Genomic DNA, 16,832 nt, shown 5'->3' with positions numbered 1-16,832 from the left:
TGGCCGGCGTCTTTCGGCGGAAGCAGCGCTTCGGAGCGTACGGCTGCCGCTCCGCTGTTGTGTGCGCGAAGCAGCCGCTTCTCCTGCTCCGGGAGCCGGACAGAGCGGTAGGTTGTACGAGGGCGAAGAACGAAGCCGCAGCGAGACGAATTTGTGTGCACAGCCTTGCGACTGCTAGAGGACGGTGACTAAAGCTCCCTGCCTTTTCAATGCACGGCTGGCATGCTTTATTGAAAGTGTTCCGAGAAACTTTCCTGGTTTTTGACTTCGTTCTGATTCAGCCGCTCCTGGGAATTTCGTGCTCGTCCCCGAAGGCTCGAGATGCAGAGAACTCGATGGCAGCTGCAGAAATGAAGGACTCCGTTGAAGTGTCGAGAAGCAAGAACGTAGACAAGAGCCTTTGTGTTTGGGAGTCAGCAGCTGCTGGACTTTTGCGATTGCTTTCACTGTGCACTGAATGCCAGGACGGCATGTGCACGTTAAAACAACGAGCTGGGCAAGAGCAGGAAGGGAGCACGGCCATCAAAGAGCATCTGGCATCTTGCCCTGGAAAGAGCAGTGTTTTTGGAGTGTAGAGTAAAATCGTGTTTCTGGACAAGGGAGGCATAAGTGCGCTGCGCTCCTAAGCTATCTCCCTGCGAGACACACTGCCAAAGCTTTTCGCTATGATGCAGTTTAGTGCAGACGCACACTACGGCTCTCGGCTACTGTCCGAAGCCAAGCGCCGGTGGCCGGCGTCTTTCGGCGGAAGCAGCGCTTCGGAGCGTACGGCTGCCGCTCCGCTGTTGTGTGCGCGAAGCAGCCGCTTCTCCTGCTCCGGGAGCCGGACAGAGCGGTAGCTTGTACGAGGGCGAAGAACGAAGCCGCAGAGCACCGGGCTTCCGCGCGAACCCTAAGGACTGCTAGTGGACCGTGGTGGCCGCTCGCCCTCCTCTTCAATTCCCTTCTAGCATCCTTATGGAAGGTGTTCCAGGACAATTTTCCTGAGTTTTGAATTCCTCCTGATGCAGCCCTTCCTGGGAAACTCGTGCTCGTCCTCTGAGGCACCGAGTGCAGAGAACTCGATGGCAACTGCAGAAATGAAGGACTGCGTTGAGGTGTCAAGAAGCAAGAACATAGCCAGCGCCTTGTGTCTGGGAGTCAGCAGCTGCTGGACTTTTGCGATTGCTTTCACTGTGCACTCAATGCCAGGACGGCATGTGCACGTTAAAACAACGAGCTGGGCAAGAGTAATCGAAAGATCACGGCTGTCAGAAAGCAGCTTATATATTGCCCTAAACAGAGCACTGTTTTGGAGTGTGCAGTAAAATCGTGTTTCTGGACAACGGAGGCATAAGTGCGCTGCGCTCCTAAGCTATCTCCCTGCGACACACACTGCCAAAGCTTTTCGCTATGATGCAGTTTAGTGCAGACGCACACTACGGCTCTCGGCTGCTGCCGAAGCCAAGCGCCGGTGGCCGGCATCTTTCGGCTGAAGCAGCGCTTCGGAGCGTACGGCTGCCGCTCCGCTGTTGTGTGCGCGAAGCAGCCGCTTCTCCTGCTCCGGGAGCCGGACAGAGCGGTAGCTTGTACGAGGGCGAAGAACGAAGCCGCAGAACACCGGGCTTCTGCGCGCACCCTAAGGACTGCTAGTGGACCGTGGTGGCCGCTCGCCTGCTTCTTCAATTCCATTCTAGCATCCTTATGGAAGGTGTTCCAGGACAATTTTCCTGAGTTTTGACTTCGTCCTGATGCAGCCCTTCCTGGGAAACTCGTGCTCGTCCGCTGAGGCACCGAGTGCAGAGAATTCGATGGCAACTGCAGAAATGAAGGACTGCGTTGAGTAGTCGAGAAGCAAGCATATATCCAGCGCCTTGTGTTTGGGAGTCAGCAGCTGCTGGACTTTTGCGATTGCTTTCACTGTGCACTCAATGCCAGGACGGCACGTGCACGTTAAAACAACGAGCTGGGCAAGAGTAATCGAAAGATCACGGCTGTCAGAAAGCAGCTTATATATTGCCCTAAAAAGAGCAGTGTTTTTGGAGTGTAGAGTAAAATCGTGTTTCTGGACAAGGGAGGCATAAGTGCGCTGCGCTCCTAAGCTATCTCCCTGCGAGACACACTGCCAAAGCTTTTCGCTAGGATGCAGTCTAGTGCAGACGCACACTACGGCTCTCCGGAGCTGTCCGAAGCCAAGCGCCGGTGGCCGGCGTCTTTCGGCTGAAGCAGCGCTTCGGAGCGTACGGCTGCCGCTCCGCTGTTGTGTGCGCGAAGCAGCCGCTTCTCCTGCTCCGGGAGCCGGACAGAGCGGTAGCTTGTACGAGGGCGAAGAACGAAGCCGCAGCGAGACGAATTTGTGTGCACAGCCTTGCGACTGCTAGAGGACGGTGACTAAAGCTCCCTGCCTTTTCAATGCACGGCTGGCATGCTTTATTGAAAGTGTTCCGAGAAACTTTCCTGGTTTTTGACTTCGTTCTGATGCAGCCGCTCCTGGGAATTTCGTGCTCGTCCCCGAAGGCTCGAGATGCAGAGAACTCGATGGCAGCTGCAGAAATGAAGGACTCCGTTGAAGTGTCGAGAAGCAAGAACGTAGACAAGAGCCTTTGTGTTTGGGAGTCAGCAGCTGCTGGACTTTTGCGATTGCTTTCACTGTGCACTCAATGCCAGGACGGCATGTGCACGTTAAAACAACGAGCTGGGCAAGAGCAGGAAGGGAGCACGGCCATCAAAGAGCATCTGGCATCTTGCCCTGGAAAGAGCAGTGTTTTTGGAGTGTAGAGTAAAATCGTGTTTCTGGACAAGGGAGGCATAAGTGCGCTGCGCTCCTAAGCTATCTCCCTGCGAGACACACTGCCAAAGCTTTTCGCTATGATGCAGTTTAGTGCAGACGCACACTACGGCTCTCGGCTACTGTCCGAAGCCAAGCGCCGGTGGCCGGCGTCTTTCGGCGGAAGCAGCGCTTCGGAGCGTACGGCTGCCGCTCCGCTGTTGTGTGCGCGAAGCAGCCGCTTCTCCTGCTCCGGGAGCCGGACAGAGCGGTAGCTTGTACGAGGGCGAAGAACGAAGCCGCAGAGCACCGGGCTTCTGCGCGAACCCTAAGGACTGCTAGTGGACCGTGGTGGCCGCTCGCCCTCCTCTTCAATTCCCTTCTAGCATCCTTATGGAAGGTGTTCCAGGACAATTTTCCTGAGTTTTGAATTCCTCCTGATGCAGCCCTTCCTGGGAAACTCGTGCTCGTCCTCTGAGGCACCGAGTGCAGAGAACTCGATGGCAACTGCAGAAATGAAGGACTGCGTTGAGGTGTCAAGAAGCAAGAACATAGCCAGCGCCTTGTGTCTGGGAGTCAGCAGCTGCTGGACTTTTGCGATTGCTTTCACTGTGCACTCAATGCCAGGACGGCATGTGCACGTTAAAACAACGAGCTGGGCAAGAGTAATCGAAAGATCACGGCTGTCAGAAAGCAGCTTATATATTGCCCTAAACAGAGCACTGTTTTGGAGTGTGCAGTAAAATCGTGTTTCTGGACAACGGAGGCATAAGTGCGCTGCGCTCCTAAGCTATCTCCCTGCGAGACACACTGCCAAAGCTTTTCGCTATGATGCTGTTTAGTGCAGACGCACACTACGGCTCTCGGCTGCTGCCGAAGCCAAGCGCCGGTGGCCGGCATCTTTCGGCTGAAGCAGCGCTTCGGAGCGTACGGCTGCCGCTCCGCTGTTGTGTGCGCGAAGCAGCCGCTTCTCCTGCTCCGGGAGCCGGACAGAGCGGTAGGTTGTACGAGGGCGAAGAACGAAGCCGCAGCGAGACGAATTTGTGTGCACAGCCTTGCGACTGCTAGAGGACGGTGACTAAAGCTCCCTGCCTTTTCAATGCACGGCTGGCATGCTTTATTGAAAGTGTTCCGAGAAACTTTCCTGGTTTTTGACTTCGTTCTGATTCAGCCGCTCCTGGGAATTTCGTGCTCGTCCCCGAAGGCTCGAGATGCAGAGAACTCGATGGCAGCTGCAGAAATGAAGGACTCCGTTGAAGTGTCGAGAAGCAAGAACGTAGACAAGAGCCTTTGTGTTTGGGAGTCAGCAGCTGCTGGACTTTTGCGATTGCTTTCACTGTGCACTGAATGCCAGGACGGCATGTGCACGTTAAAACAACGAGCTGGGCAAGAGCAGGAAGGGAGCACGGCCATCAAAGAGCATCTGGCATCTTGCCCTGGAAAGAGCAGTGTTTTTGGAGTGTAGAGTAAAATCGTGTTTCTGGACAAGGGAGGCATAAGTGCGCTGCGCTCCTAAGCTATCTCCCTGCGAGACACACTGCCAAAGCTTTTCGCTATGATGCAGTTTAGTGCAGACGCACACTACGGCTCTCGGCTACTGTCCGAAGCCAAGCGCCGGTGGCCGGTGTCTTTCGGCGGAAGCAGCGCTTCGGAGCGTACGGCTGCCGCTCCGCTGTTGTGTGCGCGAAGCAGCCGCTTCTCCTGCTCCGGGAGCCGGACAGAGCGGTAGCTTGTACGAGGGCGAAGAACGAAGCCGCAGAGCACCGGGCTTCTGCGCGAACCCTAAGGACTGCTAGTGGACCGTGGTGGCCGCTCGCCCTCCTCTTCAATTCCCTTCTAGCATCCTTATGGAAGGTGTTCCAGGACAATTTTCCTGAGTTTTGACTTCGTCCTGATGCAGCCCTTCCTGGGAAACTCGTGCTCGTCCTCTGAGGCACCGAGTGCAGAGAACTCGATGGCAACTGCAGAAATGAAGGACTGCGTTGAGGTGTCAAGAAGCAAGAACATAGCCAGCGCCTTGTGTCTGGGAGTCAGCAGCTGCTGGACTTTTGCGATTGCTTTCACTGTGCACTCAATGCCAGGACGGCATGTGCACGTTAAAACAACGAGCTGGGCAAGAGTAATCGAAAGATCACGGCTGTCAGAAAGCAGCTTATATATTGCCCTAAACAGAGCACTGTTTTGGAGTGTGCAGTAAAATCGTGTTTCTGGACAACGGAGGCATAAGTGCGCTGCGCTCCTAAGCTATCTCCCTGCGAGACACACTGCCAAAGCTTTTCGCTATGATGCAGTTTAGTGCAGACGCACACTACGGCTCTCGGCTGCTGCCGAAGCCAAGCGCCGGTGGCCGGCATCTTTCGGCTGAAGCAGCGCTTCGGAGCGTACGGCTGCCGCTCCGCTGTTGTGTGCGCGAAGCAGCCGCTTCTCCTGCTCCGGGAGCCGGACAGAGCGGTAGCTTGTACGAGGGCGAAGAACGAAGCCGCAGAACACCGGGCTTCTGCGCGCACCCTAAGGACTGCTAGTGGACCGTGGTGGCCGCTCGCCTGCTTCTTCAATTCCATTCTAGCATCCTTATGGAAGGTGTTCCAGGACAATTTTCCTGAGTTTTGACTTCGTCCTGATGCAGCCCTTCCTGGGAAACTCGTGCTCGTCCGCTGAGGCACCGAGTGCAGAGAATTCGATGGCAACTGCAGAAATGAAGGACTGCGTTGAGTAGTCGAGAAGCAAGCATATATCCAGCGCCTTGTGTTTGGGAGTCAGCAGCTGCTGGACTTTTGCGATTGCTTTCACTGTGCACTCAATGCCAGGACGGCACGTGCACGTTAAAACAACGAGCTGGGCAAGAGTAATCGAAAGATCACGGCTGTCAGAAAGCAGCTTATATATTGCCCTAAAAAGAGCAGTGTTTTTGGAGTGTAGAGTAAAATCGTGTTTCTGGACAAGGGAGGCATAAGTGCGCTGCGCTCCTAAGCTATCTCCCTGCGAGACACACTGCCAAAGCTTTTCGCTAGGATGCAGTCTAGTGCAGACGCACACTACGGCTCTCCGGAGCTGTCCGAAGCCAAGCGCCGGTGGCCGGCGTCTTTCGGCTGAAGCAGCGCTTCGGAGCGTACGGCTGCCGCTCCGCTGTTGTGTGCGCGAAGCAGCCGCTTCTCCTGCTCCGGGAGCCGGACAGAGCGGTAGCTTGTACGAGGGCGAAGAACGAAGCCGCAGCGAGACGAATTTGTGTGCACAGCCTTGCGACTGCTAGAGGACGGTGACTAAAGCTCCCTGCCTTTTCAATGCACGGCTGGCATGCTTTATTGAAAGTGTTCCGAGAAACTTTCCTGGTTTTTGACTTCGTTCTGATGCAGCCGCTCCTGGGAATTTCGTGCTCGTCCCCGAAGGCTCGAGATGCAGAGAACTCGATGGCAGCTGCAGAAATGAAGGACTCCGTTGAAGTGTCGAGAAGCAAGAACGTAGACAAGAGCCTTTGTGTTTGGGAGTCAGCAGCTGCTGGACTTTTGCGATTGCTTTCACTGTGCACTGAATGCCAGGACGGCATGTGCACGTTAAAACAACGAGCTGGGCAAGAGCAGGAAGGGAGCACGGCCATCAAAGAGCATCTGGCATCTTGCCCTGGAAAGAGCAGTGTTTTTGGAGTGTAGAGTAAAATCGTGTTTCTGGACAAGGGAGGCATAAGTGCGCTGCGCTCCTAAGCTATCTCCCTGCGAGACACACTGCCAAAGCTTTTCGCTATGATGCAGTTTAGTGCAGACGCACACTACGGCTCTCGGCTACTGTCCGAAGCCAAGCGCCGGTGGCCGGCGTCTTTCGGCGGAAGCAGCGCTTCGGAGCGTACGGCTGCCGCTCCGCTGTTGTGTGCGCGAAGCAGCCGCTTCTCCTGCTCCGGGAGCCGGACAGAGCGGTAGCTTGTACGAGGGCGAAGAACGAAGCCGCAGAGCACCGGGCTTCTGCGCGAACCCTAAGGACTGCTAGTGGACCGTGGTGGCCGCTCGCCCTCCTCTTCAATTCCCTTCTAGCATCCTTATGGAAGGTGTTCCAGGACAATTTTCCTGAGTTTTGACTTCGTCCTGATGCAGCCCTTCCTGGCAAACTCGTGCTCGTCCTCTGAGGCACCGAGTGCAGAGAACTCGATGGCAACTGCAGAAATGAAGGACTGCGTTGAGGTGTCAAGAAGCAAGAACATAGCCAGCGCCTTGTGTCTGGGAGTCAGCAGCTGCTGGACTTTTGCGATTGCTTTCACTGTGCACTCAATGCCAGGACGGCATGTGCACGTTAAAACAACGAGCTGGGCAAGAGTAATCGAAAGATCACGGCTGTCAGAAAGCAGCTTATATATTGCCCTAAACAGAGCACTGTTTTGGAGTGTGCAGTAAAATCGTGTTTCTGGACAACGGAGGCATAAGTGCGCTGCGCTCCTAAGCTATCTCCCTGCGACACACACTGCCAAAGCTTTTCGCTATGATGCAGTTTAGTGCAGACGCACACTACGGCTCTCGGCTGCTGCCGAAGCCAAGCGCCGGTGGCCGGCATCTTTCGGCTGAAGCAGCGCTTCGGAGCGTACGGCTGCCGCTCCGCTGTTGTGTGCGCGAAGCAGCCGCTTCTCCTGCTCCGGGAGCCGGACAGAGCGGTAGCTTGTACGAGGGCGAAGAACGAAGCCGCAGAACACCGGGCTTCTGCGCGCACCCTAAGGACTGCTAGTGGACCGTGGTGGCCGCTCGCCTGCTTCTTCAATTCCATTCTAGCATCCTTATGGAAGGTGTTCCAGGACAATTTTCCTGAGTTTTGACTTCGTCCTGATGCAGCCCTTCCTGGGAAACTCGTGCTCGTCCGCTGAGGCACCGAGTGCAGAGAATTCGATGGCAACTGCAGAAATGAAGGACTGCGTTGAGTAGTCGAGAAGCAAGCATATATCCAGCGCCTTGTGTTTGGGAGTCAGCAGCTGCTGGACTTTTGCGATTGCTTTCACTGTGCACTCAATGCCAGGACGGCACGTGCACGTTAAAACAACGAGCTGGGCAAGAGTAATCGAAAGATCACGGCTGTCAGAAAGCAGCTTATATATTGCCCTAAAAAGAGCACTGTTTTGGAGTGTGCAGTAAAATCGTGTTTCTGGACAAGGGAGGCATAAGTGCGCTGCGCTCCTAAGCTATCTCCCTGCGAGACACACTGCCAAAGCTTTTCGCTAGGATGCAGTCTAGTGCAGACGCACACTACGGCTCTCCGGAGCTGTCCGAAGCCAAGCGCCGGTGGCCGGCGTCTTTCGGCTGAAGCAGCGCTTCGGAGCGTACGGCTGCCGCTCCGCTGTTGTGTGCGCGAAGCAGCCGCTTCTCCTGCTCCGGGAGCCGGACAGAGCGGTAGCTTGTACGAGGGCGAAGAACGAAGCCGCAGCGAGACGAATTTGTGTGCACAGCCTTGCGACTGCTAGAGGACGGTGACTAAAGCTCCCTGCCTTTTCAATGCACGGCTGGCATGCTTTATTGAAAGTGTTCCGAGAAACTTTCCTGGTTTTTGACTTCGTTCTGATGCAGCCGCTCCTGGGAATTTCGTGCTCGTCCCCGAAGGCTCGAGATGCAGAGAACTCGATGGCAGCTGCAGAAATGAAGGACTCCGTTGAAGTGTCGAGAAGCAAGAACGTAGACAAGAGCCTTTGTGTTTGGGAGTCAGCAGCTGCTGGACTTTTGCGATTGCTTTCACTGTGCACTCAATGCCAGGACGGCATGTGCACGTTAAAACAACGAGCTGGGCAAGAGCAGGAAGGGAGCACGGCCATCAAAGAGCATCTGGCATCTTGCCCTGGAAAGAGCAGTGTTTTTGGAGTGTAGAGTAAAATCGTGTTTCTGGACAAGGGAGGCATAAGTGCGCTGCGCTCCTAAGCTATCTCCCTGCGAGACACACTGCCAAAGCTTTTCGCTATGATGCAGTTTAGTGCAGACGCACACTACGGCTCTCGGCTACTGTCCGAAGCCAAGCGCCGGTGGCCGGCGTCTTTCGGCGGAAGCAGCGCTTCGGAGCGTACGGCTGCCGCTCCGCTGTTGTGTGCGCGAAGCAGCCGCTTCTCCTGCTCCGGGAGCCGGACAGAGCGGTAGCTTGTACGAGGGCGAAGAACGAAGCCGCAGAGCACCGGGCTTCTGCGCGAACCCTAAGGACTGCTAGTGGACCGTGGTGGCCGCTCGCCCTCCTCTTCAATTCCCTTCTAGCATCCTTATGGAAGGTGTTCCAGGACAATTTTCCTGAGTTTTGAATTCCTCCTGATGCAGCCCTTCCTGGGAAACTCGTGCTCGTCCTCTGAGGCACCGAGTGCAGAGAACTCGATGGCAACTGCAGAAATGAAGGACTGCGTTGAGGTGTCAAGAAGCAAGAACATAGCCAGCGCCTTGTGTCTGGGAGTCAGCAGCTGCTGGACTTTTGCGATTGCTTTCACTGTGCACTCAATGCCAGGACGGCACGTGCACGTTAAAACAACGAGCTGGGCAAGAGTAATCGAAAGATCACGGCTGTCAGAAAGCAGCTTATATATTGCCCTAAACAGAGCACTGTTTTGGAGTGTGCAGTAAAATCGTGTTTCTGGACAACGGAGGCATAAGTGCGCTGCGCTCCTAAGCTATCTCCCTGCGAGACACACTGCCAAAGCTTTTCGCTATGATGCAGTTTAGTGCAGACGCACACTACGGCTCTCGGCTGCTGCCGAAGCCAAGCGCCGGTGGCCGGCATCTTTCGGCTGAAGCAGCGCTTCGGAGCGTACGGCTGCCGCTCCGCTGTTGTGTGCGCGAAGCAGCCGCTTCTCCTGCTCCGGGAGCCGGACAGAGCGGTAGCTTGTACGAGGGCGAAGAACGAAGCCGCAGAACACCGGGCTTCTGCGCGCACCCTAAGGACTGCTAGTGGACCGTGGTGGCCGCTCGCCTGCTTCTTCAATTCCATTCTAGCATCCTTATGGAAGGTGTTCCAGGACAATTTTCCTGAGTTTTGACTTCGTCCTGATGCAGCCCTTCCTGGGAAACTCGTGCTCGTCCGCTGAGGCACCGAGTGCAGAGAATTCGATGGCAACTGCAGAAATGAAGGACTGCGTTGAGTAGTCGAGAAGCAAGCATATATCCAGCGCCTTGTGTTTGGGAGTCAGCAGCTGCTGGACTTTTGCGATTGCTTTCACTGTGCACTCAATGCCAGGACGGCACGTGCACGTTAAAACAACGAGCTGGGCAAGAGTAATCGAAAGATCACGGCTGTCAGAAAGCAGCTTATATATTGCCCTAAAAAGAGCAGTGTTTTTGGAGTGTAGAGTAAAATCGTGTTTCTGGACAAGGGAGGCATAAGTGCGCTGCGCTCCTAAGCTATCTCCCTGCGAGACACACTGCCAAAGCTTTTCGCTAGGATGCAGTCTAGTGCAGACGCACACTACGGCTCTCCGGAGCTGTCCGAAGCCAAGCGCCGGTGGCCGGCGTCTTTCGGCTGAAGCAGCGCTTCGGAGCGTACGGCTGCCGCTCCGCTCTTGTGTGCGCGAAGCAGCCGCTTCTCCTGCTCCGGGAGCCGGACAGAGCGGTAGCTTGTACGAGGGCGAAGAACGAAGCCGCAGCGAGACGAATTTGTGTGCACAGCCTTGCGACTGCTAGAGGACGGTGACTAAAGCTCCCTGCCTTTTCAATGCACGGCTGGCATGCTTTATTGAAAGTGTTCCGAGAAACTTTCCTGGTTTTTGACTTCGTTCTGATTCAGCCGCTCCTGGGAATTTCGTGCTCGTCCCCGAAGGCTCGAGATGCAGAGAACTCGATGGCAGCTGCAGAAATGAAGGACTCCGTTGAAGTGTCGAGAAGCAAGAACGTAGACAAGAGCCTTTGTGTTTGGGAGTCAGCAGCTGCTGGACTTTTGCGATTGCTTTCACTGTGCACTCAATGCCAGGACGGCATGTGCACGTTAAAACAACGAGCTGGGCAAGAGCAGGAAGGGAGCACGGCCATCAAAGAGCATCTGGCATCTTGCCCTGGAAAGAGCAGTGTTTTTGGAGTGTAGAGTAAAATCGTGTTTCTGGACAAGGGAGGCATAAGTGCGCTGCGCTCCTAAGCTATCTCCCTGCGAGACACACTGCCAAAGCTTTTCGCTATGATGCAGTTTAGTGCAGACGCACACTACGGCTCTCGGCTACTGTCCGAAGCCAAGCGCCGGTGGCCGGCGTCTTTCGGCGGAAGCAGCGCTTCGGAGCGTACGGCTGCCGCTCCGCTGTTGTGTGCGCGAAGCAGCCGCTTCTCCTGCTCCGGGAGCCGGACAGAGCGGTAGCTTGTACGAGGGCGAAGAACGAAGCCGCAGAACACCTGGCTTCTGCGCGCACCCTAAGGACTGCTAGTGGACCGTGGTGGCCGCTCGCCTGCTTCTTCAATTCCATTCTAGCATCCTTATGGAAGGTGTTTCAGAACAATTTTCCTGAGTTTTGAATTCGTCCTGATGCAGCCCTTCCTGGGAAACTCGTGCTCGTCCTCTGAGGCACCGAGTGCAGAGAATTCGATGGCAACTGCAGAAATGAAGGACTGCGTTGAGGTGTCAAGAAGCAAGAACATAGCCAGCGCCTTGTGTTTGGGAGTCAGCAGCTGCTGGACTTTTGCGATTGCTTTCACTGTGCACTCAATGCCAGGACGGCACGTGCACGTTAAAACAACGAGCTGGGCAAGAGTAATCGAAAGATCACGGCTGTCAGAAAGCAGCTTATATATTGCCCTAAAAAGAGCACTGTTTTGGAGTGTGCAGTAAAATCGTGTTTCTGGACAAGGGAGGCATAAGTGCGCTGCGCTCCTAAGCTATCTCCCTGCGAGACACACTGCCAAAGCTTTTCGCTATGATGCAGTCTAGTGCAGACGCACACTACGGCTCTCCGGAGCTGTCCGAAGCCAAGCGCCGGTGGCCGGCGTCTTTCGGCTGAAGCAGCGCTTCGGAGCGTACGGCTGCCGCTCCGCTGTTGTGTGCGCGAAGAAGCCGCTTCTCCTGCTCCGGGAGCCGGACAGAGCGGTAGCTTGTACGAGGGCGAAGAACGAAGCCGCAGCGAGACGAATTTGTGTGCACAGCCTTGCGACTGCTAGAGGACGGTGACTAAAGCTCCCTGCCTTTTCAATGCACGGCTGGCATGCTTTATTGAAAGTGTTCCGAGAAACTTTCCTGGTTTTTGACTTCGTTCTGATGCAGCCGCTCCTGGGAATTTCGTGCTCGTCCCCGAAGGCTCGAGATGCAGAGAACTCGATGGCAACTGCAGAAATGAAGGACTGCGTTGAGGTGTCAAGAAGCAAGAACATAGCCAGCGCCTTGTGTCTGGGAGTCAGCAGCTGCTGGACTTTTGCGATTGCTTTCACTGTGCACTGAATGCCAGGACGGCATGTGCACGTTAAAACAACGAGCTGGGCAAGAGTAATCGAAAGATCACGGCTGTCAGAAAGCAGCTTATATATTGCCCTAAACAGAGCACTGTTTTGGAGTGTGCAGTAAAATCGTGTTTCTGGACAACGGAGGCATAAGTGCGCTGCGCTCCTAAGCTATCTCCGTGCGAGACACACTGCCAAAGCTTTTCGCTATGATGCAGTTTAGTGCAGACGCACACTACGGCTCTCGGCTGCTGCCGAAGCCAAGCGCCGGTGGCCGGCATCTTTCGGCGGAAGCAGCGCTTCGGAGCGTACGGCTGCCGCTCCGCTGTTGTGTGCGCGAAGCAGCCGCTTCTCCTGCTCCGGGAGCCGGACAGAGCGGTAGCTTGTACGAGGGCGAAGAACGAAGCCGCAGAACACCGGGCTTCTGCGCGCACCCTAAGGACTGCTAGTGGACCGTGGTGGCCGCTCGCCTGCTTCTTCAATTCCATTCTAGCATCCTTATGGAAGGTGTTCCAGGACAATTTTCCTGAGTTTTGACTTCGTCCTGATGCAGCCCTTCCTGGGAAACTCGTGCTCGTCCGCTGAGGCACCGAGTGCAGAGAATTCGATGGCAACTGCAGAAATGAAGGACTGCGTTGAGTAGTCGAGAAGCAAGCATATATCCAGCGCCTTGTGTTTGGGAGTCAGCAGCTGCTGGACTTTTGCGATTGCTTTCACTGTGCACTCAATGCCAGGACGGCACGTGCACGTTAAAACAACGAGCTGGGCAAGAGTAATCGAAAGATCACGGCTGTCAGAAAGCAGCTTATATATTGCCCTAAAAAGAGCACTGTTTTGGAGTGTGCAGTAAAATCGTGTTTCTGGACAAGGGAGGCATAAGTGCGCTGCGCTCCTAAGCTATCTCCCTGCGAGACACACTGCCAAAGCTTTTCGCTATGATGCAGTTTAGTGCAGACGCACACTACGGCTCTCGGCTACTGTCCGAAGCCAAGCGCCGGTGGCCGGCGTCTTTCGGCGGAAGCAGCGCTTCGGAGCGTACGGCTGCCGCTCCGCTGTTGTGTGCGCGAAGCAGCCGCTTCTCCTGCTCCGGGAGCCGGACAGAGCGGTAGCTTGTACGAGGGCGAAGAACGAAGCCGCAGAGCACCGGGCTTCTGCGCGAACCCTAAGGACTGCTAGTGGACCGTGGTGGCCGCTCGCCCTCCTCTTCAATTCCCTTCTAGCATCCTTATGGAAGGTGTTCCAGGACAATTTTCCTGAGTTTTGAATTCCTCCTGATGCAGCCCTTCCTGGGAAACTCGTGCTCGTCCTCTGAGGCACCGAGTGCAGAGAACTCGATGGCAACTGCAGAAATGAAGGACTGCGTTGAGGTGTCAAGAAGCAAGAACATAGCCAGCGCCTTGTGTCTGGGAGTCAGCAGCTGCTGGACTTTTGCGATTGCTTTCCCTGTGCACTCAATGCCAGGACGGCATGTGCACGTTAAAACAACGAGCTGGGCAAGAGTAATCGAAAGATCACGGCTGTCAGAAAGCAGCTTATATATTGCCCTAAACAGAGCACTGTTTTGGAGTGTGCAGTAAAATCGTGTTTCTGGACAAGGGAGGCATAAGTGCGCTGCGCTCCTAAGCTATCTCCCTGCGAGACACACTGCCAAAGCTTTTCGCTATGATGCAGTTTAGTGCAGACGCACACTACGGCTCTCGGCTGCTGCCGAAGCCAAGCGCCGGTGGCCGGCGACTTTCGGCAGAAGCTGCGCTTCGGAGCGTACGGCTGCCGCTCCGCTGTTGTGTGCGCGAAGCAGCCGCTTCTCCTGCTCCGGGAGCCGGACAGAGCGGTAGCTTGTACGAGGGCGAAGAACGAAGCCGCAGAACACCGGGCTTCTGCGCGCACCCTAAGGACTGCTAGTGGACCGTGGTGGCCGCTCGCCTGCTTCTTCAATTCCATTCTAGCATCCTTATGGAAGGTGTTTCAGAACAATTTTCCTGAGTTTTGAATTCGTCCTGATGCAGCCCTTCCTGGGAAACTCGTGCTCGTCCTCTGAGGCACCGAGTGCAGAGAATTCGATGGCAACTGCAGAAATGAAGGACTGCATTGAGGTGTCAAGAAGGAAGAACATAGCCAGCGCCTTGTGTTTGGGAGTCAGCAGCTGCTGGACTTTTGCGATTGCTTTCACTGTGCACTCAATGCCAGGACGGCATGTGCACGTTAAAACAACGAGCTGGGCAAGAGTAATCGAAAGATCACGGCTGTCAGAAAGCAGCTTATATATTGCCCTAAAAAGAGCACTGTTTTGGAGTGTGCAGTAAAATCGTGTTTCTGGACAACGGAGGCATAAGTGCGCTGCGCTCCTAAGCTATCTCCCTGCGAGACACACTGCCAAAGCTTTTCGCTATGATGCAGTTTAGTGCAGACGCACACTACGGCTCTCGGCTACTGTCCGAAGCCAAGCGCCGGTGGCCGGCGTCTTTCGGCGGAAGCAGCGCTTCGGAGCGTACGGCTGCAGCTCCGCCGTTGTGTGCGCGAAACAGCCGCTTCTCCTGCTCCGGGAGCCGGACAGAGCGGTAGCTTGTACGAGGGCGAAGAACGAAGCCGCAGAACACCCGGCTTCTGCGCGCACCCTAAGGACTGCTAGTGGACCGTGGTGGCCGCTCGCCTGCTTCTTCAATTCCATTCTAGCATCCTTATGGAAGGTGTTCCAGGACAATTTTCCTGAGTTTTGAATGAGTCCTGATGCAGCCCTTCCTGGGAAACTCGTGCTCGTCCTCTGAGGCACCGAGTGCAGAGAATTCGATGGCAACTGCAGAAATGAAGGACTGCGTTGAGTAGTCGAGAAGCAAGCATATATCCAGCGCCTTGTGTTTGGGAGTCAGCAGCTGCTGGACTTTTGCGATTGCTTTCACTGTGCACTCAATGCCAGGACGGCACGTGCACGTTAAAACAACGAGCTGGGCAAGAGTAATCGAAAGATCACGGCTGTCAGAAAGCAGCTTATATATTGCCCGAAAAAAGAGCACTGTTTTGGAGTGTGCAGTAAAATCGTGTTTCTGGACAAGGGAGGCATAAGTGCGCTGCGCTCCTAAGCTATCTCCCTGCGAGACACACTGCCAAAGCTTTTCGCTATGATGCAGTCTAGTGCAGACGCACACTACGGCTCTCCGGAGCTGTCCGAAGCCAAGCGCCGGTGGCCGGCGTCTTTCGGCTGAAGCAGCGCTTCGGAGCGTACGGCTGCCGCTCCGCTGTTGTGTGCGCGAAGAAGCCGCTTCTCCTGCTCCGGGAGCCGGACAGAGCGGTAGCTTGTACGAGGGCGAAGAACGAAGCCGCAGCGAGACGAATTTGTGTGCACAGCCTTGCGACTGCTAGAGGACGGTGACTAAAGCTCCCTGCCTTTTCAATGCACGGCTGGCATGCTTTATTGAAAGTGTTCCGAGAAACTTTCCTGGTTTTTGACTTCGTTCTGATGCAGCCGCTCCTGGGAATTTCGTGCTCGTCCCCGAAGGCTCGAGATGCAGAGAACTCGATGACAACTGCAGAAATGAAGGACTGCGTTGAGGTGTCAAGAAGCAAGAACATAGCCAGCACCTTGTGTCTGGGAGTCAGCAGCTGCTGGACTTTTGCGATTGCTTTCACTGTGCACTCAATGCCAGGACGGCACGTGCACGTTAAAACAACGAGCTGGGCAAGAGTAATCGAAAGATCACGGCTGTCAGAAAGCAGCTTATATATTGCCCTAAAAAGAGCACTGTTTTGGAGTGTGCAGTAAAATCGTGTTTCTGGACAAGGGAGGCATAAGTGCGCTGCGCTCCTAAGCTATCTCCCTGCGAGACACACTGCCAAAGCTTTTCGCTATGATGCAGTTTAGTGCAGACGCACACTACGGCTCTCGGCTACTGTCCGAAGCCAAGCGCCGGTGGCCGGCGTCTTTCGGCGGAAGCAGCGCTTCGGAGCGTACGGCTGCCGCTCCGCTGTTGTGTGCGCGAAGCAGCCGCTTCTCCTGCTCCGGGAGCCGGACAGAGCGGTAGCTTGTACGAGGGCGAAGAACGAAGCCGCAGAGCACCGGGCTTCTGCGCGAACCCTAAGGACTGCTAGTGGACCGTGGTGGCCGCTCGCCCTCCTCTTCAATTCCCTTCTAGCATCCTTATGGAAGGTGTTCCAGGACAATTTTCCTGAGTTTTGAATTCCTCCTGATGCAGCCCTTCCTGGGAAACTCGTGCTCGTCCTCTGAGGCACCGAGTGCAGAGAACTCGATGGCAACTGCAGAAATGAAGGACTGCGTTGAGGTGTCAAGAAGCAAGAACATAGCCAGCGCCTTGTGTCTGGGAGTCAGCAGCTGCTGGACTTTTGCGATTGCTTTCCCTGTGCACTCAATGCCAGGACGGCATGTGCACGTTAAAACAACGAGCTGGGCAAGAGTAATCGAAAGATCACGGCTGTCAGAAAGCAGCTTATATATTGCCCTAAACAGAGCACTGTTTTGGAGTGTGCAGTAAAATCGTGTTTCTGGACAAGGGAGGCATAAGTGCGCTGCGCTCCTAAGCTATCTCCCTGCGAGACACACTGCCAAAGCTTTTTGCTATGATGCAGTTTAGTGCAGACGCACACTACGGCTCTCGGCTGCTGCCGAAGCCAAGCGCCGGTGGCCGGCGACTTTCGGCAGAAGCTGCGCTTCGGAGCGTACGGCTGCCGCTCCGCTGTTGTGTGCGCGAAGCAGCCGCTTCTCCTGCTCCGGGAGCCGGACAGAGCGGTAG

This window comes from Lonchura striata, chromosome 1A, assembly GCF_050655825.1.
Source record: "Lonchura striata isolate lonStrDom1 chromosome 1A, ASM5065582v1, whole genome shotgun sequence".
In the NCBI taxonomy this organism is placed as follows: domain Eukaryota; kingdom Metazoa; phylum Chordata; class Aves; order Passeriformes; family Estrildidae; genus Lonchura; species Lonchura striata.
The sequence above is the reverse complement of the archived record's forward strand: the minus strand, read 5'-3'. Positions refer to the sequence as shown.